The sequence below is a fragment of the Ornithodoros turicata genome, chromosome 7, assembly GCF_037126465.1.
Source record: "Ornithodoros turicata isolate Travis chromosome 7, ASM3712646v1, whole genome shotgun sequence".
Lineage (NCBI taxonomy): Eukaryota > Metazoa > Arthropoda > Arachnida > Ixodida > Argasidae > Ornithodoros > Ornithodoros turicata.
The window spans coordinates 2,728,408-2,754,155 of record NC_088207.1 but is presented as its reverse complement, the minus strand read 5'-3'; the positions used below and the strand labels follow the sequence as shown (position 1 = coordinate 2,754,155).

General features: G+C 45.0%; 1 long non-coding RNA gene across 1 annotated transcript in view; it reads left to right on the top strand.

Annotated features, from left to right (window-relative positions):
• Positions 1–25,748, top strand: part of LOC135399456 (uncharacterized) — a 48,234-nt gene that overhangs the window by 5,697 nt on the left and 16,789 nt on the right. The window contains exons 2-4 of the long non-coding RNA XR_010424276.1: positions 12,149–12,309; positions 12,379–12,464; positions 14,060–14,170. This is a non-coding gene — a long non-coding RNA (uncharacterized LOC135399456). The remainder of the gene's footprint in view (positions 1–12,148; positions 12,310–12,378; positions 12,465–14,059; positions 14,171–25,748) is intronic.

Genomic DNA, 25,748 nt, shown 5'->3' with positions numbered 1-25,748 from the left:
CTCGGGAGCTTATCTGGATTGCCATGATGAAACCCACACATGCAGCATGATACTGCAATAAACGTGAATTATTTTATTGTGCACTTCTGAAACACACATATTGTATTTCACCTATAGTTCCTCACTGACTTTACAGGAACGGTTGAGGAAAACGGGAAGCATTCAGGGCAGCCGTAGAAGTCGTCATCAGTTGGTTTGCTATGTATAGGGCTGCAGGAGACTGTATCATACATAATTCATTTAGTTCAATACGCACCGATGTCGCAGACACTCACCTGTCCTGTGCATGCCCCTTACAGGAGGCGCTTGTGGAGTCCGACATACTGCTTCGCAGTCGTTCTGCGTACCAATGAAGCACAATATTACTTCAGCAAAACATGAATTGAAAGGCACAACTACTCCACAACGAACTCACATGCTTTTCGGACCCACGCCACGAGTACTCTGGCGAGCTATGCGGGTTCTAGAGCAACCCGTGTTTTCCTTGTGAAGGATCTGAAACATGAGAATGAACGTGCGTCAAAATGGGGAATGCGCAGGCTAACTGGTACATGATGATTAAAAGAACCAGAAACCGAGAGACACGTTTCTCAACGTACGATGTGCAAAAGGTTACTTTGTTAACGTTAACACCGCATTCGCATAAACCGGGTGTTAGTCGTGAAAGGAACACCGTCCACATGTTCTCGTGGAACACACTAGGGAGCCAAACCTTACGTGTAACAGCACGGTACCATTATTGATATTTCTACATTATTCACAGGAAAGAAAAAACACTTGAGCATAGTACTCACAATGAAGCGGTCTCCACAGCTGCAGCAGAGCCGCATTCGCATGACACCTGTCCGGCCGTACTGAAGCTGCTGACGCTCACTGTAATTTATAATGTCGCATGTCACGCTAATAACATAAGGAGCAAAAATGTCACTTCGGGCATGCTGAGACGAACGCGAAAAGTCAAAACACGGCAGACAAGTGCGAACGCTGCATCAGGAAGCAGCAAGCGACCGTTACACAGTGTTCAAAGGCGTCATTCATCAGCGGAGCAGGCACGCGCAAAATCCAAATATAATAATTCCAAATTAGCTTTTGTTAACAGTAACGAAACTTACAAAAATATATGTTTTTTGTTTTGTTTTTTCGTCTTAGCGCCGCGAAGGAACTGTGGCTATGAGCGGCGTACAGATGTGGACAGACGGAGAGAGGACAGCAGGAAGGAGTGGGGGACAGGGGGGTTAGTATGCGTTTTAGGCCGACTTCAGGGGCAACTTTGCCGACATTCGTCTCGAAAGTCTTCGGAAAACCCAGGGAAAACCTCAGAAAGCACAGCCGGTGGTAGGATTCGAACCCACCACCTCCCAGTCTTCAGCACGACCTTGGCTACCACCAACGAGCGGACGCCATAGCCCACTCGGCCATGCCGCTGGTAAAAAATATATATATATATATATATATATATATATATTGTATTGCATTGTGCCGAATGCTATGTGAACCATATAAAACTATGGGTTCTATGGGGAGCTGTTACTGTTTGGCCCTGCCACGCCTCCATTTCTTTGTCCTGTGTTGGATTGTACGAAATGGATTGTGAGGGACCGTATGAAATTCTTGAGACTTGAAAGCTGCCTTGAGAAGCTTGAGCTGAGCGCTGAATATGGAGGGCTGTAATAGTGGATCAGAGGTTGTGTACAGTATCAGTACAGTATCGTAGCTATGATTGCTCGTTTTAGCTATCGCTCAATGTTTCGCGACGATAAGGCAAACGAAAAACTGAAGTGGTCAGGTTTATTCTCCGACTTGGTTAATTTTCGAACATTTTATGTCCGGCTGACACCTTCACCCGACACCGAACGCAAGCCTTGGATTTACGAACTGTTCAGATGAAATCCGGACAGGCGGCAACCCTAGTGATCATACACTTAGTGAATGATCATACACTTTGTTCGAATAAATATTAGTTGCTCCTAACCGTTTTTCATGTTACGTGTGTGATTCCCTCCCCGCGGGCTCCTTGACAGTGTTTTATTTTTTCCCCGTTCGCCATGTCAAGTCCCAACGGGATGGAGCATCTTCCTCGGATTGCGATCATCGGCAACTCCTTACTCAAACTAGTGCCCACGTTTTTGAACTCCAGTGATACCATTATTAAGTCTGTTCCTGGTGCCAAGATTCCGGACCTCATCAACATCGTGAACGCCCTCCCGCAATGTGTAGACGTCGTCTTCCTTCAAGTCGGCTCAATAGACATCGGTGAGAACTCAGTTTTCTCCGTTGTGGAAATTTTTGACCTTCTGCTGCCTCACATCCACTCGACCCGTCCACACGTTTTTGTGGTCCTCTCCAGCATACCGCCACGACTTCCTTCTGCATATGTGTCCTCTGACCAACGCTTTTTTACCCGAGAGACCAACCGTAAAATTCAACTTATCAACCAGCATTTCTGGTATTTGTCCATTATGAACGACCGTGTTGGCTTTATCCGCCACAGTCGTGTCGAACAATCGCCGTGGGACTTTTTAGCTATCGACGGCCACCGCCTGAATCTCCGGGGCGCTAGAGTGCTGGCTTCCCATTACCGAAGCTGTATCAGGCTTCATTTCTGCCCAACCACCCGCTCCGTACGACAAGAGATTGTCGTTTTTCCACATCCTGATGATTTCCCACCTCTGCCCCCTTCAATGGCTTTAACCCCTCAGCCCATAGGACCAAACGCGGCCCCTGCTGCTGTTCCTGACCTACACCCGCACACTCCGCACCTTCCATCAGTTCCCCCCGCGAGCTGTACCCAACGCTCCTCGCCTGCCTCACCTGTGCTCCCCTCACCCCGGTTCTCCCCACCTAACCAAGTACCTCTTCCTTCGTCATGTCCTGCGCTTCTCGTTTGTGGTCACAGTGACCGCCTCAGTCCCACTAGCTCACCTGGAACGCCCAGTTCCCCCGAAGAACATCAACATGATCACAGACACCAATCCGTGGACGACAGTGCTACAGTGCCGCAAAACAGTGTGAACGCTCCAGTGAACTCAGTTGAGTCCACCATCCCCTCCAGAACCACATCTGCTCTAAGTGCGCGTAGACAACCCACCAAGAAACTTCGGAACGTCACTAGGAGGTATAACACCAGGAGCTCTCGGACTGGACATGGACAATAACAGGTCTGCTTCCTTCCTCAAAGCACGTAAATTAATCGATAAGAAAGCTAGATTTGTGTCTCATCTTCATTACTATTCCGACTGCATAGCACAGAATATTGTTCCCAAATGTTTGCTTGTTCATGCGTCCTCAGCATTTACATTCCACTCTCCTCGAAGCTCTAGAAGATGGTCTAGCTCATTAAAGCATGCATCCATAGAATTGTTAAAAATTTTGCGTACTGAGAGTTCGTACCGAATTAAGGACATTGACAACCAACTACGGCAACTAGCACTAACACTACGGCCCAACGAAGTGACGGAACTAAGAATCTTTGCGTCTGATAAGCTCTCAAAACTACAATCTGTAAAATCCAAGAAAGCTAAACGTGACAAGCTAGACCTCACACCCGTTAATGATCTCAATATCTGCAATATTTTAGTTGATATTACATATCCCACGGCATGCTCAAATGACATAGTTTTTAATTTGTCCAGTGCCACGCTAAATCAAGCTGATATTAGTGTTTTGTCTAAGGGTCTTAGCTTTGTCCCCACCCCACCTTCTGTTGATGAGTTCGACATACTGAATGATTTACAAAGCTTAGGTAGGAGGATGCATTTGCAGACATTTTTTCATGGCAGTGCAATTACCAACACGAACCCTTTTAAGAAGCCCTCCATTTGGACCCCTGACGCATCACAAACTAGTCCCATGATCGACAACTACATCAAGGCGGTCTATAACGATATCAATAAGCTAGTCGGCGAGTCACTTAACGTTAAAAATCCTAACTTATCCAAAGCTGAGAGGATTGCTTTACGTAATCTTAAAACACGGGATGACATAGTAATCGGGCCTGCGGATAAAGGAGGTGGAATTGTGGTCATGGACACTTCCGACTATATTAATGAGGCCAATAAACATCTCAACGACACTACTTTCTACAGGGTTCTTGATAATGATCCTACACCCTTGTTTTGTCAGATAATCAACAAAAAGATTTCCGCACTCGCTAATGACAATTTAATTCCACGCCACATAGCAGAATTCATCAAGCCTAAAAACGTTAATGCTGGTTCATTTTATCTCCTTATAAAAGTCCACAAGAAAAATAACCCTGGCAGACCTATAATATCAGGCATTCACACACCAACAGAAAAGATTTCCCTTCTGATAGACCATTGTATAAAACATGTACCTCCGCTACTTCTTTCATACGTCAAAGACACAAATGATTTTCTCCTTAAAATTAATTCTATCAACAACCAGTTGTTTTTCATGTTACGTGTATGATTCCCTCCTCGCGGGCTCCTTGACAGTGTTTTATTTTTTTCCCCTTTTCGACTTAGTGAAAGCTGAGAGACGACCACAAACATACACTATCAGCTTACCACTAAGGACGCAAAATCACATCCTCCTATGTTATTTCAAAGGCGGGCGAGCCATCCGAGCGAGCACCGTTGAAATCAGTGTTGCCATACCTCATTCGCAGGAAGTCGCTAGTGGCGTCCCGAAAAGTCGCTAAAAGCCGCTAGAATTGAAACAGAAAGTCGCTAAAAAAAGTCGCTGCCGCTACTGTGCCCTATTTGTCCGTTATGAAACGATGTGGTGACAGACCTACCAAGATGTTTCAGCGAATGAGCGTGCTAGATGCCCAAAAGAGGACATGACAAAAGGAATCTCAGTGGATAAGGATGAGAGAAAGTAAATGAAATTCGAAACATCTTCTGCAGAACTTTTTCTCGTTTTGTCATCGTAAGCACCTAACGTGGTTTGTTTATTGCTTGCAAAAGGCTCCGATGCCTTCTCGTCTTTTTGCGACCTACTATGCTGCTTTATGTTTGACAAACTCACATAAATCTCACACTTCCAATAGATGCAGTGGGCCCTTTGTTGACTAACACGTTGCAAACTACTAGGTACTTCGGGTTTCGTTTTGGTTTTTCGTTTTACTTCATCTTTATCTGTGTGTGAATAAAGGCAGAGGGAGCGAGCTAAAACGGCACGCTCATTCTGGAATGGATCACGGACTGGGTGGTTGCTCGGGCGAAATGTACGAAGCATATGACCGAGTTAATTCAACAAAGGTTATGGGCCCAGAACTCGCTTCATATGTACTTTTGAACCGTGACTGAGTTGGGACGACTGCGACTACTCTACATCGGGATGACTTCCGAAGGTACAGCGAATGTTGGACCAAGTTACGTGGAAAAATTGGAAGGCAAGAATTATCCCATTTGGAGATTCAAGGTGAGCACGTACTTGAAGACGAAGGGATGGTGGTCAGTCATAACGACGGAGCCGCCAGGAGAAGAGGCTGAGAGAACAAGATGGGACACGAAGGATATGGAGGCACTGAATGCCATAGCACAGACCTTGTCTTCGTCTCAAGCGGCATACGTAATCAATCAGACATCGACTCGGGAGCCAGCCACCACATGACGGGACAACAGGATTTCTTAACTGATTTTCGTGAGGAAGAACCAAGACAGGTCGTTATGGCCGACGGGAATGTCATTGATGCTCGCGGAGTCGGATGTGTCATTTTTAAGGTGCGAACAGAGCACAGTGCGCATACCTTAAAGGCCAAGGATGTGCTCTACGTGCCAGGTCTGGCAGACAACCTCATCTCCGTCTCCAAACTGACCGAGAATGGAATCAAGCTGACGTTCGTGGGAGATAGTTGTACTGCATACCGAGGGAGCAGATTCGTTTTTTCCGGGTCAAGAAAAGGAGGCATCTACAGACTGCGAGCTTCCCCCCAATTCACAAGTAATGCTACGGTGAATTCAGCGAAAGCGGACTCCCTCCTTTGGCATCGTAGGATGTGTCATTTAAATTACGGTACCTTGACTCGCATGAGTAACCAAGGTCTGGTTCGAGGTTTGCCGAAACATCTACGTGCTGAGACTAAACCCTGTGAGAATTGCATCGCAAGCAAACAAACGAGGACATCGTTCAACACATCGGAAGCGCAACGAAGAGAAATACCCCTGGAATTGGTCCATGTGGATCTCTGTGGACCGTTCCCGGTTCCATCCTTGGGAGGTAGTAACTATGTCCTGGCCATTACTGACGACTGCAGTAGAAGGGTCTCGGTACGATTCCTGCAACATAAACGGGAAGCAGGAGAGACAATTATCAACTTCATATGTCAAGCGGAAACGCAAACCGGTATGATTGTGAAGAGATTACGATCCGACAACGGTGGAGAGTTCCTTGGAAGGGAGCTGGAAAATTTTCTCACCAGAAAAGGAATCGTACATGAGAAGACTGTTCCTTATTCACCCGCGCAAAATGGTGGTGTAGCAGAGCGCACCAACCGGACTCTCCTCGACACTGCAAGATCGCTACTCACAGAATCAGAGCTTCCGACTGCCTTCTGGGCGGAGGCACTGAACACGGCCGCTTATGTGAGAAACCGTTCGAGTAAGAAACTTCTCGACTGGAGAATACCGGAAGAGATCTTCACAGGACGTACCCTGTCGGTCTCATATTTCAGGACATTTGGTTGCCTAGCGTACGTTTTATCTTCGACTTCACATCGTACCAAGCTAGACAAAAGAGGAAAACCTGTCATATTCGTCGGGTATGCTGAAGATCGCAAGGGATATCGCTTTTATGACCCCGCTCTGTCGAAAGTCATCATCAGCCGTGACGTGGTCTTCCTGGAAGGCAAACAAGGATCAACCTTGCTAGATAGGGGAAAGGCCCCTACTCACTCTTACATGGATCTTGAATACCCACACGTGCCCACACAGGAAGTGAGTGATTTATCGTCATCAGAAACGGATCAGTATGAAGAACTGCTCCACGACGTACCACGCGTAGATGCAGATGAGTTTCAGGAACCTACAGCAGGAGAGCTCGAGCAGTGGCGAGACATCTTCGCAGAATTCTGATCGTGAAAGCGGTGAGACTTTTTCGCAGAATTCCAGTCATGAAACGGTACCACTTGCAGACGTGGGACAGCAAATCCCTCGCAGATCAACACGACTTCACAGGCCTCCGGATTGTCTACAGGTGGATCCCACCCAGAAGAGTTATTGCAACCAAGCGGACGTACAACTCACAGAACCGCGCAGCAATGAGGATGTCGTGTGTTCACCGCAAAGGCGAGAGTGGGAATTGGCAATGGAAGAAGAACTACGATCTCACCGTGAAATGAACACATGGGAGCTGGTTCCTCGGGAACCTGGAATGAAAGTCGTTAAATCAAAGTGGGTGTACCGCATAAAAACAGCACCAACAGGAAACGTTGACAAATTTAAGGCAAGGCTCGTCCCCGTGGGGACGTCGCAAGTGTATGGGGTTGGCTATTTTGAAACTTTCTCGCCTGTAGTCAAGTTAACAAGTCTCAGGACCTTGCTGGCTCTAGCAAACGAAGAGGGGATGGAAATGAGACAGCTCGATGTCAAGACGGCATATCTCCATGGACAACTCAGTGAGGAAGTCTATATGGAGCAACCTCCGGGGAGCCCCGACTGTCATTCAACGGTGTGCCGCCTGAAAAAAGCAATTTATGGTTTAAAACAAGCCGGACGTACTTGGTACAAAACACTCGATTCGATCCTCCGAAACCAAAGGTACACCAGACTGGAGTCTGACAACTGCGTCTATGTGCGGCAGACGGCATCTACGAGGATCATCTTGGGGGTTTATGTCGACGACATTCTCTTAATGGCCACTACAGAAAAGGACCTGAGGACGGCAATTATGGAGCTAGGAAAGAAGATCGCACTCAAGGATCTAGGTGAACCCAAGTACATTCTAGGAATCGAGATAGCACGTGACAAACACAAAAAGAACCTCTCTATCTGTCAAGAGAAGTATGTAAAAGAAATTCTCCAGCGATACCACATGGAGGACTGCAAGGCGGTAACAACACCCATGGAAAAGTATCATAGCGAGGATCAGGTGTACGATCGCGCTCCGGAAAAAGAGGAAGATCGTCCGAATGTACCTTTTCCAAGCCTCGTAGGAAACTTGATGTACTTAGTACAGGGTACGCGCCCGGACATTGCTTACGCTACTCATTACCTGAGTCAGTTTAACAACTGTTTTCATCTTGGTCATTTGAAAATGGCAAAGAGAATCCTCCGTTACCTGCGTGGAACAAGTACAAGAGGAATAACCTACAAAGCATGCGGGGAACCAGTTATAGGATACTCTGACGCCAGCTGGAATGAATCTGCAACTGGACATTCGCGGCATGGATATGTATACACTTTATCTAGAGGGGCAATCAGCTGGAGATCGGTGAAACAACGAGCCGTGGCTCTATCCACTTGTGAAGCTGAATACGTCGGAATCACCGAAGCCCTTAAGGAGGGGAACTGGCTGCAAGCTTTCATGGAGGAGCTGGGTTTTCAGAAATACGGCGGACGTCCACTGGAAATTAAGAGTGATAACCAAGCTGCCATAAAGCTGATGGAAAACCCTGTTAATCACCCAAAGTCCAAGCACATAGCACTCAAGTACTTTTTTGCACGACATGAAATCGAAGAAGGTTTTTTTGTGATAACCTACTTACCAACGGAACAGATGATCGCGGACTACATGACTAAGCCTGTGAAGAACGCTCAGAACATCATGTGCTCTAAGGGATGTGGTCTATTGTGACTCATTGAATACAGTTAGACATAACATTAGTTTGTTCAACGTGCGAAGGGGGAGTGTTGACTAACACGTTGCAAACTACTAGGTACTTCGGGTTTCGTTTTGGTTTTTCGTTTTACTTCATCTTTATCTGTGTGTGAATAAAGGCAGAGGGAGCGAGCTAAAACGGCACGCTCATTCTGGAATGGATCACGGACTGGGTGGTTGCTCGGGCGAAATGTACGAAGCATATGACCGAGTTAATTCAACACCCTTGTGTCACAGCATTTGACTGGACGCAGCTATTCCTTGAATACTGGCAACCTCGTCAACCTCTTGCGGTATACTTCTGGTGTTACTTAGGATGCATTTCGGAGCTTGCGTCTTGTCAACGCAGAGTGTCAGAAAAGGGTCAAACTGGAAACAGCTCATAGAAACTAGCGCTGCGAAGAGCAGCAACGAAACTGCATGACGCTGGAGCTCCCCGTGACATCGGGTTAGCCCTGAGCAGTTACAGCCGGCGGAAGCTGGCAGGGTTTCTTATTGTTATCCGCTAGAGCTTGTCATCCACCGAAAGGTAACAGCAAAATCACTATTCTTCCTGACTTAATGAAGGAATATTCGCTTAAAAGTGGCTGAACACGCCGAAGTCAGCAAAAAATCCGCTTATCCCAAACACAAAATTTTGTTGCGTGACAGACACCGGAATCCTCTAAATTTATCGACTTTTCCCCAAATTTGACAACACTGATTGAAATGCCTGTCAAGGTATATATAAATGGTAGCGAAGGCGGGAGAAAATACGAAATCTGTGTTAGCAACCCTGCGCCCTTCATGATACACATGCGAGCGTGGTTGTTGAGGGGCAAACTACGAAGGTAAACAAAAAAAAATCGGAGGCGCGCATAATGTTTGTACTAATACAGTATGCATGTTTTTAATGTAGCAATTCGCGCGGTCTGCCAGTAATACGTAAGATTATAGACAGAGCCGAGTACTCTTCCGGTTCCTGTCGCTCTCGATGTTGTTATCTACGAGTTTGCTGTACGTTGACTGCACACTTTGTGACTGTTCATAGCCGTTTTCTTCTTCATCGTCGTCTTTTCAATTTCAAACTACCAAGTCCAACATGGGACATTCCTCGGGGGAATAATGCCACATTTCAGGACAGTAGCCAGCTGTTGCTTTATTTGAGTGTCAAGAATGTGGACAGTACTGACTTTGGAGCTGTCGGTTCCTCTTCCTGCCTTTGCGACGTTTGTGGGTGCGTGTGAGGAAGCCTTCAAAGCCAACGTTAAGACATTCCTCACCTCCCAAGGGTTCAGGTCCAAGCTGTGTGAAGCGTTGGACACACTTGTGCCAAAGACATTGAGTTTGTGTTTTTCATCCGTGTATGATGATAAATTCAACGTTTTTCTGAGGGTACAACTGTTCTGGTTTGCACGAGAAAGGAATGAGGAAGTACGAAGTAGTACGTTACGTCAGAAGGCACTGCAGCAGGCAACGAGACTAAGTTCGTAATCTCTGCACGTTGTTGTGATGTAACCAGAAGTTTACTTTCCATGCAAAGGGATATGCATGCTTCTGTTGTCTACCCAGTGCTTTCAGTTGTAACCTATATTACACATGATCTCTTGTAATTCTTTTGTTCCTGTGAAGCATACGATATGTCAAAGTGCACTTTTGCACATAGCTCCTTACTGTGTAATTTGTATTTTGACAGCCTTGCAGAGTTCAGTAGTCTGTGCCAATTATTTATATGTTTAGTGTTTGTACACCTGTGTGCATAGATAACTAGCATACATTTTCTATTTTGAATCTTCAGCAGTCACTGAACAGTCACTGTGTTCCAACCTCAGAACATCAATTGTCTCATGTGGGTATTTATACTGTTTACAACTGCATGGCGGATTTACCTGTGATAAAAGAAAGCAAGCCCCCCCCCCCCCTGGTCTCCTGTGTCCTTTGTTGCACGCATGTCGCTACTGTTGATTCTTCTCTGTTTACAAATTGTTTGAGTTTTTGCCCTTGGATTTGCTTTCAACAGCGGTTCTGACATTCCGCGACTCGACATCGCGATGGAACGCACGCGCAGCGCGAGCGCCCGCCCAGCGCTATAGGTAATGGTGATGTACCAGGTGACGTCATTATGACGGAATTTGTAGTTTGCCCCGCAACGGATGGATGGCGCTGACGGTCTTTATCATGGCCGCCCTTGAAGACGTGGTGGCCAATGCAAGCTTCGCTACCATCTATATATACCTTGTGCCTGTTGCAACTGCAGCTTTGCAGCATTGCACAACTTGCGGTTTATCAACCGCAAGTTGTGTCAGTGACGGTGGCTGTTTCGTGGTGATGCGAAGCATCGAGTTTCGCGTCGTACGCGCCTGAAGCGGCCGGAACTTTGAATGATGTCGGATTCTGATGTAATAATAAAACAAACCACCGTTCAAAGCCGTGCAAAATGTAGTTAGTATTTATATAGGGGCTATACATGGCTCGTATAGCCCCTATATATGACAGTCTCTCTGATATAACTTTGGTAGCCCTGACAGTCATCACGCGTTCCTTGCGTGGGCAACAGAACCGAAACCTTATTTATCAAAACTTGCCATATGAATATAGTTCAATTGCCGGGAGTAGACATCTTTAATAGTTTGAAACGCGCCGGCTTTCAACAAACATAACAAAATACAGTTAACGTTTCGGGTCCCATTCGAGTCCCATCATCAGAATGACGCTGTCCTGGCCGTCACTGGGTATTTACGTAGAAGAGTAGCGTAGCCTTCTGGGAGGGGGCCTGGTTGTCGATTGATAGCTTCTTTTTGTTTTCATGGCACATAAAGAAAACAAAAGAGGCTATCAATCGACAACCAGGCCCCCTCCCAGAATGCTACGCTCCTCTTCTACGTAAATACCAAGTGACGACCAGGACAGTGTCATTCTGGTGATGGGACCTCATACTTCCTGTTCCTCCTCTCCGGAGGTTTTTAGATATATAGGGCACAGGTGCATTAAAGTTTTTGCTCTGTTTGAGAATTTGTTGTGCCGTCTCTTCATCCCTGTCTCGGGTACCCCTCCTTGTTCTGATGATGGGACTCGAATGGGACCCGAAACGTTAACTGTATTTTGTTATGTCTGTTGAAAGCCGGTGCGTTTCAAACTATTAAAGAAACTTGCCATATCCGCAAAAATTGTAATGTGTAAAAGTAATTAAGAAATATACGCGAAGTGGGTTTATGCGGTACGGGATACTTGAAGGTATGATGTGCAACGTGTGTTCATACGGTACAGCGTGCAGTGCCTGCTGTGTACCTGACGAATCCGCGGCGCCCTTGTTCCGGAACGGTTGTGTACCAGCTGTCTAATGGTCTTCGCTTCGGTGTAACGCTTGTGTATTTCATCCCTGCAGGTACTCCAGGTATACAAAACGTTTTACGTGAGGGAGAAAACCTGGATGGAGAAACAAAATCACAGTATGGAATGCGTCTACATCACACCAATTAGTAAAAACGAAAAGAGTCATCAGTTGAAAGCTGAAATGGGATATCGGAATAGCACCACAGGGAATTTGTAAGTTACACATTAGTTGATTAGTTCGTAACTATACTACATTGTGTGTCAACTATATCATATTTACAGCGTACGTCCAAAAGTGTACAATGTTACAGCAACAAACTTGAGAGTCGGAAGCAAGATATACGATTTGATAAATGTTCGAGCCGAAGGTATGTCACCTTGCTCCCAGATTATTCAGCTCTGAATATAACTAATAAAATACACCTTTTGATTGATCAAATAATAAAGTGCAGTAACGATGTAGTGGATGAGACAATTAAACACAGAAGCCTGGCAAGAAGCGTGACAAACACAACAGAAGCCTCGCAACTGCTAGTTGCGTACTTCAGTTGAACGATGGCAGTTGAATTATGGCGGTCTCACTACTGTTGCAGTTTCTTTAACTGCCATCAATAACTGCGTTTGCATGGGCGCGAGCGTCGACTGAAGTCCCCAGTTGACTGATCGGGAGCGTCGACCGTCCACTCTTTACATGGCAACTACATAAGGCGCCTTAGCGCTCCCGAAATTCAGTCGACCTTACTCGCCAGCAGCAGCGCCGCCACATCGTTAAAATGTTATCTCGGAAGTAAATATATTTTATTTTCGCTGTACATTTATTTACGAAGTGTCTTATAACGCATTTTACGGGCTTTTAGCGGAGTCTCCTCTACCATTTTTCGTTCCACAGTCTGAAACATAGCTTGGTTCCGCTGCCGCTTCGAGTCCAGCTGCGATGCGATGTCTAATTCCCGAATAATGGGCAACATTAATTTAGTGCTTTCGTCGGTCCATACGCATCGCGGTGGGTTCGAAGTGTAAGCGGGAACATCGCTTACTTCTGTCGCCATGCTTGCTCTCCTCCGAGAATCCGAAATTTCGCGTTTAATATGGGAAGGGCTCGCTGATGACGTAACGGACACCGATCGTCAGGTCGACTTAACCGGTTTACATGGCAAACGGAAGTCGACCATTGCGAACAACAACAATGCGAACATCGGATGAAATAACACCTTCAATGGCAAGACAGGGTGACTGCAAATAAAGTTGTGCACAGAGTTGTAAGTTCTCGATACAGATAGTAGAAAGGAAAAAGCTGCCTTTTGATTGATGGGTTGATTCATTCGTTCATTCATGCACTCCTTCATAAAGTTCCGCGTTTTGAGTGATCTGATCAACAAAAAGGAGCCGTTCGATTAATGCGTAATAGCGAGAAAATTGCAAATCGCGTTCAATACACGTCCCAACAACGCGGTCCGTTTGATAACGCTGTCCGCCCCCGGGTGGGCCGTGTCTTTTATATGCGCGACCTATAAAATAATCGTCGGGGCAGTATCCTTTGCGGCTCTCATCCCGAGAAGATTTTTTCTAAGAACAACAGCGAAACGCAGTTCTAAAATTTTTACAGAAATTGGTAACTGATATTACTACTACATCTCACAGAAAGGTACGGATGCAATCTGCTCTTTCGTGATAAATCTTTTTGTGCAGACCTATCTCCCTGTAATTTGAAGTGCTTGTGAAACACATTATTTTCTAATATGTACCTTTCGGCAACGAGAATTGCAGAGCTACATTGCCCTGTAAACGTGACGTTACCTTTCTACGGAGTTGTCTCCTTATTGACTGCGCAAACAGCTTAAACTGATCAGCTCTCGACAAAACCTTAACCGATCGACGAGTTGTGAATTGTGATCGACTGCTTTCTGTTGTTCGTTTGTGCAGCCGTGAGCATACACACAAGCGCTAATTTTGGTCTTTGCAGGGCTAGGAATTCGTACTTACCAGCTGGTGTACTCAGATAACCATGGCTGCAATATTTTGAGATGGCTGAATTCATACAGAGTACATAGTTCATACACAGTTCATACAGACGGTGAGTACTTACATTAGTGAACAGGCTCTCTTATTAACCTCTTATAAAACACATCGCATGATTTTTGTCCGAAAGTTGAGTGCCAACACAACACTTTGAGGACGAAATGTGGGATAACCTTCCGCGACTACTTTCGATCGCTGATTTTCGTTAAGTTTTCTTCCCAAGCGTTGGCAGCATCGTAGAACTGGTACTGTTTCGTACTCAGTTTGGTATTTCAATGCATTCATGCCCATAATCCATTATCTGTTTACGAATGGCCAACTTAGACAACGTCGAAGATCGACCAAAAGCTAGGAGACATGATGAATAATTGAGACATACACTGGCTTAACATAACATAACATGAGAACAACATCACTCTGACGTCTCGACGACCATGCAAGCATCGTCATCAGACGAAGAAAAAAAGGTAAGCCAGACACAATTTCTAGATAGAATGTCGCGTGATTTTGAAAAGAACCTCACTCCTGATAATATTGTATGTATCCCGTATATTCGCCGTATGGGCGTCGAAACCTCATAGTGAATTTGTTCTTATGCCATGTTAACAGGAGATAAGAGCGAAGCGGCATCTCCGATTGACATTTTTTTCGAATGTAGATGGCGCCACACGAACATCCGGGTCTCACGAACATCCGGGGAGTGGCTACGTGATTGTAAAACGAATGTTGCCTACATAATATCAGTACAGGAACCTGACTGCATAGATCTGTTCGTGGAGTTTTGGAAAAAATTGTCCCCGAAAATTCGGTCTCAGTAAAAAAATTGCCCCTTGTTGCGCAGGCGCGTGGGCGGAGGGCTGCGCGTGCGCTCACCCTTGCGCGTTTTTCAGCCTGGGCTGCCTTCTTTCGCGATGTTTCCACCTGGGCCGACTTTTTTTGTTACAACAGCTGTGCGGTGGGCGATTCAGATGCAAGTATAGACATGCGAAGGCTAGCTATACACAAAAGTACAAGTGAAAATATATGTATTATAACATAATATAATTATTAATCGTAACCACACACACAAGTTTTCAATGAATCAGAATTAAAATGGAATAGCACATTTAATCAAAGGAGCTTTCTTAATCAATATGATTACAATCAAAATTACACGTTTTGTTATAAAAACCATAATATTCCTATATGTGAGCAGAATCATTGCAATAGTGGAGTTTTAATTACAAGTCCTGATAGATGTAGGTAATTTCGAGCAGAATAGGGAACCTAAGTTGAATATGCCTTATTCCAACATGGCACATCTGCCTGGGCCGACTTCACTTGCAATTTTTCCCACAACAACAGCTGGGCGAGGCCCTCCGATGGGTGGCGTGTGGGCGGAGAGCTGTCCGCGCGCTTATCATTGCTCATTTTTCAGCCCGGGGCCGACTTTCGCGATTTTTCCGCCTGGGCCGACTTTGTTCGCATTTTTTTTCGGTGGCGCGTGGGCAGTTTACATGCAAGCAGGGACATGCACAACGGCAACCCCGCCAAGTGATGCGGCCGTCACACCTGGGCCGGCTTCACTCATCATTTTTTCATCTGGGCCGACTTCACTCACAATTTTTTTTCATAGCGCAGAGGGCTGCCCGTGTGCTTATAACATGCATATACATGCAAAGAGGAGTCATACACAAAAATACAAGTTGAAATATATTTATTAAAGCTAATTATATTGCCAATTGCAATGCCAATAGTGCTGGGAATCATGCCAATGGTGTAATGCTAATCAGGTGGAGAAGAAAAACCCAGCCGAAAAACCTGAAACAGAAGAAACAAAACACAAGACAGTACATGTAATAGAAAATACAGATAAAAAATATACTTACTTATTACAGGTACGATGCAATAGCATTGAAGATGTATCACAGAGAAAGAATCAAACACAATATTTTTATTAATGGTAATCATACACACAAGTTTTCAATGAATCAGAACTAAAATGGAATAGCACATTTAATCTGAGAAGATATTCTTAATCGTTATGATTACAATAAATTTGTGTTATTATAAAAAGTCTGAGACGCGATCGCCATTATTGCGACACTAATAATTTCATCATTATCATGTTTCTTATTAAGTCACTATTATATCACTCCACACGCACCCAGATCAACACGGCTAAGCCATCAGCGCACACTCAAACCATTCCAGTGCAGGATTGACTGCTTTAAATATTCGTTCTTTCCTCGAACCGTCGAAGAATGGAATTCTCTGTCATCTGCTCAGGTCTCACACCGCTCTGTCACGGCATTTGTGAAAGGCTTGAACGCAGTTACATGATGTGACATATGTGTCCTGTTGTAAATTATTTTGGACTTTCTGTGCCCCTCCTACTGGGACCCTTTCAGGGTTTGTAGTATTTTATAAATAAAATAAAAATAAAGTGTTTTAATGAATTTCGAGCACGGACGTAAGGAAATAATAAGAAACAACACAATAAACAGCGACAACTCATAGAGGTCGAAACCCACACATCCTACAACACACAAACAACAGATACATGCAGGAAAATAATTGTGATGCAATCCATCAAAACGAGAAATATTACAAATATAATACAGTGTCTAGCAGAGACTTAAGGCTGAAGAACAGAGGAACACAAACAATAGCCAGTGCTAATAGCAAACAGACAATGATATTGGAGCGAACCGGTTTCTCTAAGCGCCGCATTCTCGAACATGTAAACAACGGAGGAAAATAATTTATCATTTGAAACACTATAAAATCATACTCGTGATCTAATCTAATCGAACACTATAAAAATTTTATTGTAACACACACTCCAAACCTTACATTGATGGAGGTATCCAACACACAGAAAATAGACGTGGTACAACCAAGCCAGCTTTCTGTAGCTTTTCCCTCAAAGCGGAGAGACATTCTTTCTCTCTCTATACAGCCCAAAGCAAATAATCTGTGCATGCTTTGTTACTCCAAGGGATGGGGGACTCTCTCTCTCTTTCAGCAAACAGCCCAAGACCAGCCAAGTTTGTACAGCGGCAATATATTTTATTGATCAATTATCGCAAATAGATGCTAGCATTATTCAATTCTGAGGGACACAATAAGAATTCTATCAAAACAACCAAAGGAAGCAAAAAAAAAAACCTAAAACGGAAAACAATCTCAGACAAAACCGGTTTTAGACAAACATTTTCTAAGCAAACGAGAACTATTATGCTAACATCAACAAAAACAATACTCAATCAAAACGAGAGACATTGCAAATTCAATATATTTTCTACTTGTACTTTTGTATATGACTCTTCTTTGCATGTATATGCATGTTATAAGCGGGTGGACAACCCTCCGCACACGCACCGCCCGCCGCGCACAGGAAAAATTCGCGAGTGAAGTCGGCCCAGACGCGACGGTGGCGCAGCCCTGGTGGCGAAGGGGGGAAACCTGCCACGTCCGTATAATACTAAGGCCAACTCGTCACAGGACATCTCTTACGAAGAACTATCGTCACGCCGGAATAATCGTCACAATCAACACTCGTGTCACTGCGCGGATTCTGACTAGAAGTATGAATTTACTTTTGTTTATTGCTATGAATTATTCAATGCACAGTATGCAGCGACACGCCGTTTAAAGAGAACAGGTGACAAATGCGGTAGTATTGAGCTTGCACGGGCCTATACAACATGAGACTTTCAGTAGGTTGGTCTCAGTTGTATGTCCAGCATGTCCCAGCTACGGCCAATATAACTCTAATAGACTTATCAATAGTTATCTATCTATCGGTTGTCTGGCTTGATGCAAGAGTTCTGCCATGGCGCACGAACCTAACCAACTTCTTCGCCGTCCGTTAGCCTAACCAACCTAACCTCACTTGGGAATTTACCAATAACAGCGTAATTCATTAGTAGCATACGCGCGACTTCCGGTTGGCCTCGTTCCCAGTGTCAAGATGGCGGCTTGTCGTATGTTGGATTTGTGTGATTTCCCCGTGCCCAAAACAAAGACGTGAAATTTGTACGGGGTGCAGCCTTTTTATAGCCCGCGTTCACGGGCCAGTCCTAACTGGATGAAATCCAGGTTCGTGAAAGCGCGGCTCGTGCACTAGACTAATTCCTTCGTGTAAAACAAGCTCAAACTGATACCCTCTCAAACGGGGTCAACCTTGCAACCAGTGTTCCGATGACGAACCGCCCCCCATGACGAGGTTCCTGTGACGAAAGGACCTTGTACGAGAAGGCCGGTGTGACCAATTTTCCTGTGACGAGTTTTCCGGTGTGGAGTGGGATTGTGACGAGTGGGCCGGTTCCTACTCGCGATCTTGAGCTCAGCAAGCCAACGGGTTACCGACTGAGCTACTGAGGACGCCGTGCGCGAATCACTGCCACGAATTATTGTAGGGTTATGGCCACGCACTTATTCCAGGGTTATTGCTTCTGACTTCAAGTGAGAGTAAGGTGCGTACCCTTTCGTAGCAATTATCATATATTCAAATTGCTACAGAAAGGCATACGCCCAGCACGCTCTTCGAATCAAAAGCGGTAACCCTATCATTCGTGGCAATGGTTGGCGGACAGCGTGCTATGCGGAGAAGTTCTGCTCTGAGAGTCTACGAACGCCCAGGACAACAACAACAACAGCTTTATTTCAGGATGATGGGTGGGGAGCTTCATCACCGGGGGCGATACTCTACCCCACTGCTGGAGGAGAAGCGGCAATGAAGTAATGGGTCCCGTTACAATAAGGATCCAAGTCCTGTGGCGTCCAAAAAGGCGAAGAGAGATTTGAGGGCAGAGCGTTGGTGAGGTGGCTGCGGCCAGGGGCCAAGCAATTTTGTGACGGAGAGGGGGCGGGAGTCCAGCTCGTTGAGGGAGGCGGAGAGTACGGAGCGGGACGGGTGATAGTGTGGGCAATGCAGAAGAATGTGCTCGAGATCTTCAACAGCACCGCAGTGACTGCAGTGTGGAGAGTTAACTTGTCTCAAGCGGTAGCGCCACTGTGCTGTGAAGGCCACGTCGAGGCGCATTCGATGAACTAATGCGGCGTCTTGACGAGAGATACGTGCTGACATGCGGAAAGCGAGCGTTGGGTCAACTGTGCTCAGCATGGCGGGGGGTAGTATGTCGGCGGTCCGTTGGCGGGTAGCTAGAGGAGTCACAAGGCTTCGAAGTATGGACTGCCGATCGCCTCTCAGCAGTGCAATACGCGTCAGTGTCCGAGACGAGAGAGCTGCTTCGGCGGCGCTGTCCGCCAGTTCATTGTCTTCGACACCGCAATGGGCGGGAACCCATTGGAGAGCGAGCCTATGTCCTGCTTCGTAGACAAGTTTGTAAGCAGTTAACACATCCATAACCAACGGTGCGGAGGTGCGGAGGTTGTTCTGGCATACGCCCAGGACAACTCGCTCCTCAAGTATGCGTTTTCTGTACTCCACTGTATAAAACGATAAAGAGAGAGGGTAAGAGGAACAGACACAATTTGCGATGGGTCCACAACGACGCTCTTCTATTTTTGGGCGCACGGAACCTAGCGGGTTCATTATTTCAGGCCACGCAACCAGGGTTCATTTTGTTCGAAATACCAGCCCTTAACAATGGTCAGTACCCTGTTATCACACGTTCAATTGAATTGGAAAATGCTGTCAAATATCGAAGTTATTGCGCGGAAACAGTCTGCGGGTGCAGGAAAACATAGTCCCGCAAAATTTGGTCCCGGAAAAATGGTCACGCCACGCCTGCTTGGCCAAAAATACTGGGCCGTATTTGCCAATGATGTGATAGAGAAACGGGGGGGGGGGGGGGATAATAAAGGCACATTACAGCCGACCGAGCGTTATCATTCGCTTTGTCGATTTGTTGAAATTGGAAGACGTAGTTTTTTTTTTGTTTTTTTTTCATGTGCTAATGTAGAATGAAATGTACAGTCCATTCAATGAGCAGCATAAAATTTATATCATTCGCTGCACCAGTCCGCTAGCGGCATCGTTCGCTGGATGCTAGTATTTTTCTGCTGTTGGTCACAGATGAATTTTACAGTTGTCCCCTGCATCTTTTCTGTGTCGACGTTTATGGATAATAAAAGCTGTACACCCACTTATTCATTGCTTCATTGCCCTTACAACCAGGGTGTCGAACCGCAAAAAATACGGGTTCGGGTTCGCGTTGCTTTGATTTCGTTCCGGTTCAGTTCCGGTTCGGCCACGCCAAAAATCAAACCGGTTCGCAAACCGGTTCACAGCCTTTTCAAACCATGACCAATCAAACAGGCATCGTCCTGCGTACGCTCCTTCTCCACTTCTCACGTTTCTGACTTGTTTAATATTTACTTCTCACGTGTAAATGTTGGGCGCTTACTTAATCACATATTCGTCCTATAGAGCTACATAACTGGCCTACTCCATTCCTGTTTCATTGGTCCGCGTGGCGCCTCGTCTCTAAAGAGTAGACGCCACAGCGTGCGTGGGGCGCTAGCCGCGGCGCTCACAGGGACAACTGCGCTTCAACGTATTAAAAAGACGCTGAAAGCATACTTACTATACGTCCTCGTTTGACTGCTAGGTGAAAATTTTCGAAATCCATAATATGGACGCGTGATGAGTGATGACGATACCAATATGTCTTCGTTCGGGGATTGAAAGGAACTCTTATGTGGACTTCTTTTATATCCGAACCGTTTTCTTTCGAACCGGTTACCGCTATTATTTTTTACGGTTCTGCTCCGGTTCGGGTTCAACAGTGTCACGAAAATTTCGGTTCAGGTTTGGTTCCAGCAAAAATAAAGGTTCGGGTACGGTTTTCGGTTCGGGTTGGTTCGGTTCGACACCCTGCTTACAACCCCCTTCTGCTGAATATACGGTTCGTCGACATTGAAAGTATGAGAGAACAACTGCAAAATCATTGTCTGGCCAAACATAGAAAAACACTAGCATCCAGGTTCAGTTGAGATCTACACCCGATTACATCCGACGACACGCGCACGTACAGCGAGCGTGAAGGCGAAGCCTCAGAATAGTGAGCTCAGTTGAAAGCGTTCATAAGAGTTTTATTTCATTGCTAAGAATACAGAACGTAACGTGCCATTTTGCTCACTGCTCTGAAATGCTTCCGTTTATAGAAGAACGCTGGTACCAATTTTCCAACCTATCTCACAGAAATCTGCAGAACGTAGCTGGAACTCACTTCCTAATCTTGTCACGTTGTCTGTACTCCGCGAAATGACAGCGAGAGAGAAAAGAACAGAAAGAACAGACGCAAACCGCACAGTACAAGCGGCACAGCGAATGTAACCGCTTTTATATTCCTCATTCAATGGCGTGCAGCTTTTATTGTTTATTAACATCAATGTTCATTAAAAAGTCTGTCTCCCACAGTATTAAAACATTTCCGTAACAAAACGGAGGCCAAGGGTGGAATTTTTTTTGACAGAATATGATGTATCTTTGCATGCACTTCCGTAGCTTTCTGGACACTAATGAAAGAAACGGAGTATAATCCTGTATCTTTTTTATTTTTTTTTTTGCGGTTTGGGTAGAAAAATTGATATTCAATTTCACCGTAATAACACGTGGAATTTTACCTGCATCATTGTGTGTCAGTCTGTAGCAATCTGTAGCATAGTGCTGTTGTTTCTGCTATGTGATGTGCTTACTATTTTGCAAAAATAAAATGCAGGAAGCAAAATTCGGTTTGGAGTACTGTATTGCACGCAGAAAAAAACACTGTACATGTCGCTCTTGCTTCTTCACTGGCAGTCATGAGCTGAGTCGTAGCTTTTTAGCACTAGTGCTGCCTCCAATTGCACAGTCCTTTAAATTCTTCTAATTCTGAGTTTATTCCCATTGTATCCCTGAAATGCAATAAAGTCAATCACTTACATTGTAACGGCTCAGTAACAAAAGACATGACTATTTCCATAGTAGATAATATGTATACAGCAATTATAACAATGACGCGCACGTAAGTGGCACTCGGAAGTTTGTGCATGGCATTTATTTGGAACAGATAACAAAATTGAAACAAATCTTAATGTACAAAATGCATGAATTCCAGATGCAGCAGACAAGTACCACTCTCAAGTGAACTCACTAAAGAATTTTTTTTTTACCAGAAATTTACCATCTTCACCCGAGATTTACATTTGAATATTTCCGCTTTTTTTGCATGTAGGTCACAATTTAATGTGATCTTTTGACATTATAGTGCAAGACTAAATAATGGTAATATATTCTTCATTATTATGTTTAAATTGATTGTATAAAATTTTGATCAATTATTCAACACCCAAAGCATCAAATTCATCTTGAATACCAAAAACCACACCTGAATTTTTAAGCAAATATTGCAAAATGTGAAATTAACAGGATTTACGACAAACATCAAACACATCTATGTGCCTTCCAATTGTCAGGGCTACATTTGTTGCTTACAGCAATGACCCAGCTCATCATCATCCCATTTATGTGTGTGTGTGTGTTACAGCAATGAACAGTGGCTTCACTTCGCCACATGTATGTTGCTACACCGCTAACCCGTACAAATAACATGTCATCTTACCTTTGAGAGGCAGAGAGGCTGAGGCGCATGCTGGGTAGTTGAAGTTTATCACATAACAGGGCCTGAACAAAAGGACAACTGTCTCACTAAATGTCTTGATGCTGTTGATGCTTTGTCAATGCTGACTTGGAATGCGAGATCTTGATGTGGTGTCCTCTGGAAGTACAAGGAAATGTAAAGCACAATATCAGAGTTTACTGGTTATGAAGGTTACTGGTTTGATATCCTATGTTCATAAGTGTGATTTCATTCAGAAGGTACCTATCGTATTGCACTACTTGTTGGCATATATTAATAACACGGTACGAGAACGCATGCCATAATGATACGTCAGCATTGCAGGCAAAGGAAGCCAGTGATCACAGTGAGTGGGTGGGGTCTAGTGGGGTCTATGCGATGGGTGGGGTCTGTGTGTGGGGAGGGGGTGTGGTAGGGAAAGCCACTAGACAGCCAAAAGGAAGAGATTTGGTACAGTTGTAAGTTATAAAAGCCTCTCTAGGTGATTGAATGGGACTTACACGTATGAGAGACGACACCTACAGTGAAAGGGAAGCTAGTACATGGCGTTTTTAAGCTCTGCAAAGAAACAAGACGATGCATGAAAACAGTGTTTCCACAACAGTACAAATTCATATCTGAACACCAAGTCTGCTTTATTCCATCTTAAAAAAAGAAAGTGTATAATTACGTTCCCATTTAGTTCCAATTACGTTAGAATTGGTTCACCCAGAATTAGCTTTTTCATTGACTTCATTTTTACAGTTCATAGACTTGCTGTCGAGACCGAAAGTGTCAATTTCCGCAGCAATCTCTTCAAGTGAAGTTCGTACCATGTATTAAGAATAAGAGGTACCAGATTGCACTGCAATGTGCTCTACTACAGCGTTTCCCAAACTTTTGACGGTGACGGATCCCCGGAAGCGATGAGAACCAATTCACGGACCCCCCCCCCCCCCCCACACACACACAAATATACCGGGATACGCGCTGTGTACACTGCATTGCGCCCTCCGTGGCAAAAACCAGAGTTCGTGCCCGGTGGCGCAGAAGACACCAATTAACCGCTTGCAACGCAATTGCATGTTTGTCTGCTCCGATTCGAGCCAAGATAACACACTGCTACGCCGTTCCGTACTTTTTCTTCGATGGTGCACTGCTTGTCAACTCTCAAGATTGATAATACCAAACAGAGCTATCATCTGTAGTGCCACCATCGCTGCAAGAGGTCCGCAGGCTGCCAAATATAAAATGCGCTAAACACAGGAACACTCTCAGTCAGTTCGAACTCGAAGCAAAACGATATGACGCACTGTATTTCCCATGCTAGCCAGTGCATAACCAGCAACCTCATTGTGATATCGAGTGTCAATTACGTCAGCACCGCCGCAAGACTTTTGTAGCTTATCCAATATCACTGCGCCGCTATTCCCTTGATATACTATCTAAGTTCTCGACTGCGCCTCGTACCTTTGTGTTGATCGCGTTTCACTCTTCCTTTACGAAATAAAGTTCACGCACAGAGAGCACGACGTTGCAGTTGCTACGCCGTGACTCGAAGGCATACAACTCGCCATGATGTCTGGTGTTTCTATACTTACGCCATCCCGCGACTATGATATTAGTCGAGAACTTAAACACTAGGTAGTATATCAAGGGAATAGCGGCGCAGTGATATTGGATAAGCTACCAAAGCCTTGCGGCGGTGCTGACGTAATTGACACTGGATATCACACTCATCAGGCTGCTGCGTGCTTTTGAAACAGCTTCAGAAACGATTCCGGACTGATTTCTTCTTCTTGTTTGTATGTATATGACGCGGACAAACGTGCATTGCAGGACTTTTCTATCAGAAATTAGAAGTTAGCTGCTGAAGAATGCTTGTAGCAATTTTGTAAGTTCTGAGTGTTTGGAAATCGGGCAGCATGTACGAGCGCGTGTCTGTGGGGACGAAAATCCTTACTGAAATGTGAGAGACGGTCGCGGACCCCGACGGACACTCTGGCGGACCCCCAGGGGTCCGCGGACCACACTTTGCGAAACACTGCTCTACTATGCTTTACCTTACTACTCGAGTTGTCATGCCTACAAAAACGTCAAAATTTGCAAAGTTGAACCAGATGTTGACTATAACACCAATGAATCAAAACACAAAATTTACCACTATTAGGTAATACACGAGGCGTTCGCTCTCCAAAAAGTATGCAATGCACAGTAGCATCTACAATTGCAGCCTGTAGAGATGAATGTTTCAATTATGTGACTCGCTGTACAGAATCGCGAAAAGGTAAAACTACAAAGTGAAAACTGAGAACTGTTACTACGGCAATTATTTTTTGTAGAATGGACTGATATTTCGTATACACCGAACTTACATGACTCAGAACATCAGTTCTTTCATGTTCAACACTTGCCGCTTGCGTCGATCCCGTCGTATGATTGTGTGTATGAGTGAGAAAAATTTAAGAGTGAAAGGGGGATGAGTGAGAGAGAGTGGTTGATTTGTCCCTTCAGATGGACGCGCCCTTGGAAGTCGCCGGGGAGGCGTGTTAGCTTAGCTCAATTGGGAGAGCCCTGGACCGGTAATCCAGAAGATGTGGGTTCGAGTCCTACAGCTGGCTAACCTTTTCAGTGACTTCCATCTTTCACCACTTCATTACTCGACTTTTAAATATAGGAGATGCTGCCGTGGTATCAAAATACTGTCAAGAAAAGTGAGTTCACCTGCACAATCCAATCTTGCAACCAGCTTCATCATCATAGTTGGGAGATATTTCTGAAGGAAGTGCATGCAGTTGCCAACAGTTTGCAGCAGTATCTTCAAAGTCCTAGATTTCATCTGGCATACATAACACGGATACATAGCTTCCTTTGCCCGTCAGGGGATCACTCTGGTTTACACTTCGCAAAATAAACTTCGAGAATAAACTCCTCGAAATAAATCACGAAAAAATCCACGGTGTAAAGATAAAGCCGTAAAAATCAACTTTTGCGATACAAACGCTTCAGATTCAAACTTTCAAAATAAATCGTCTCTGATTGGTCGACAGGCACGGCAGCCTCAGAGCAGCGAAGGCTTTT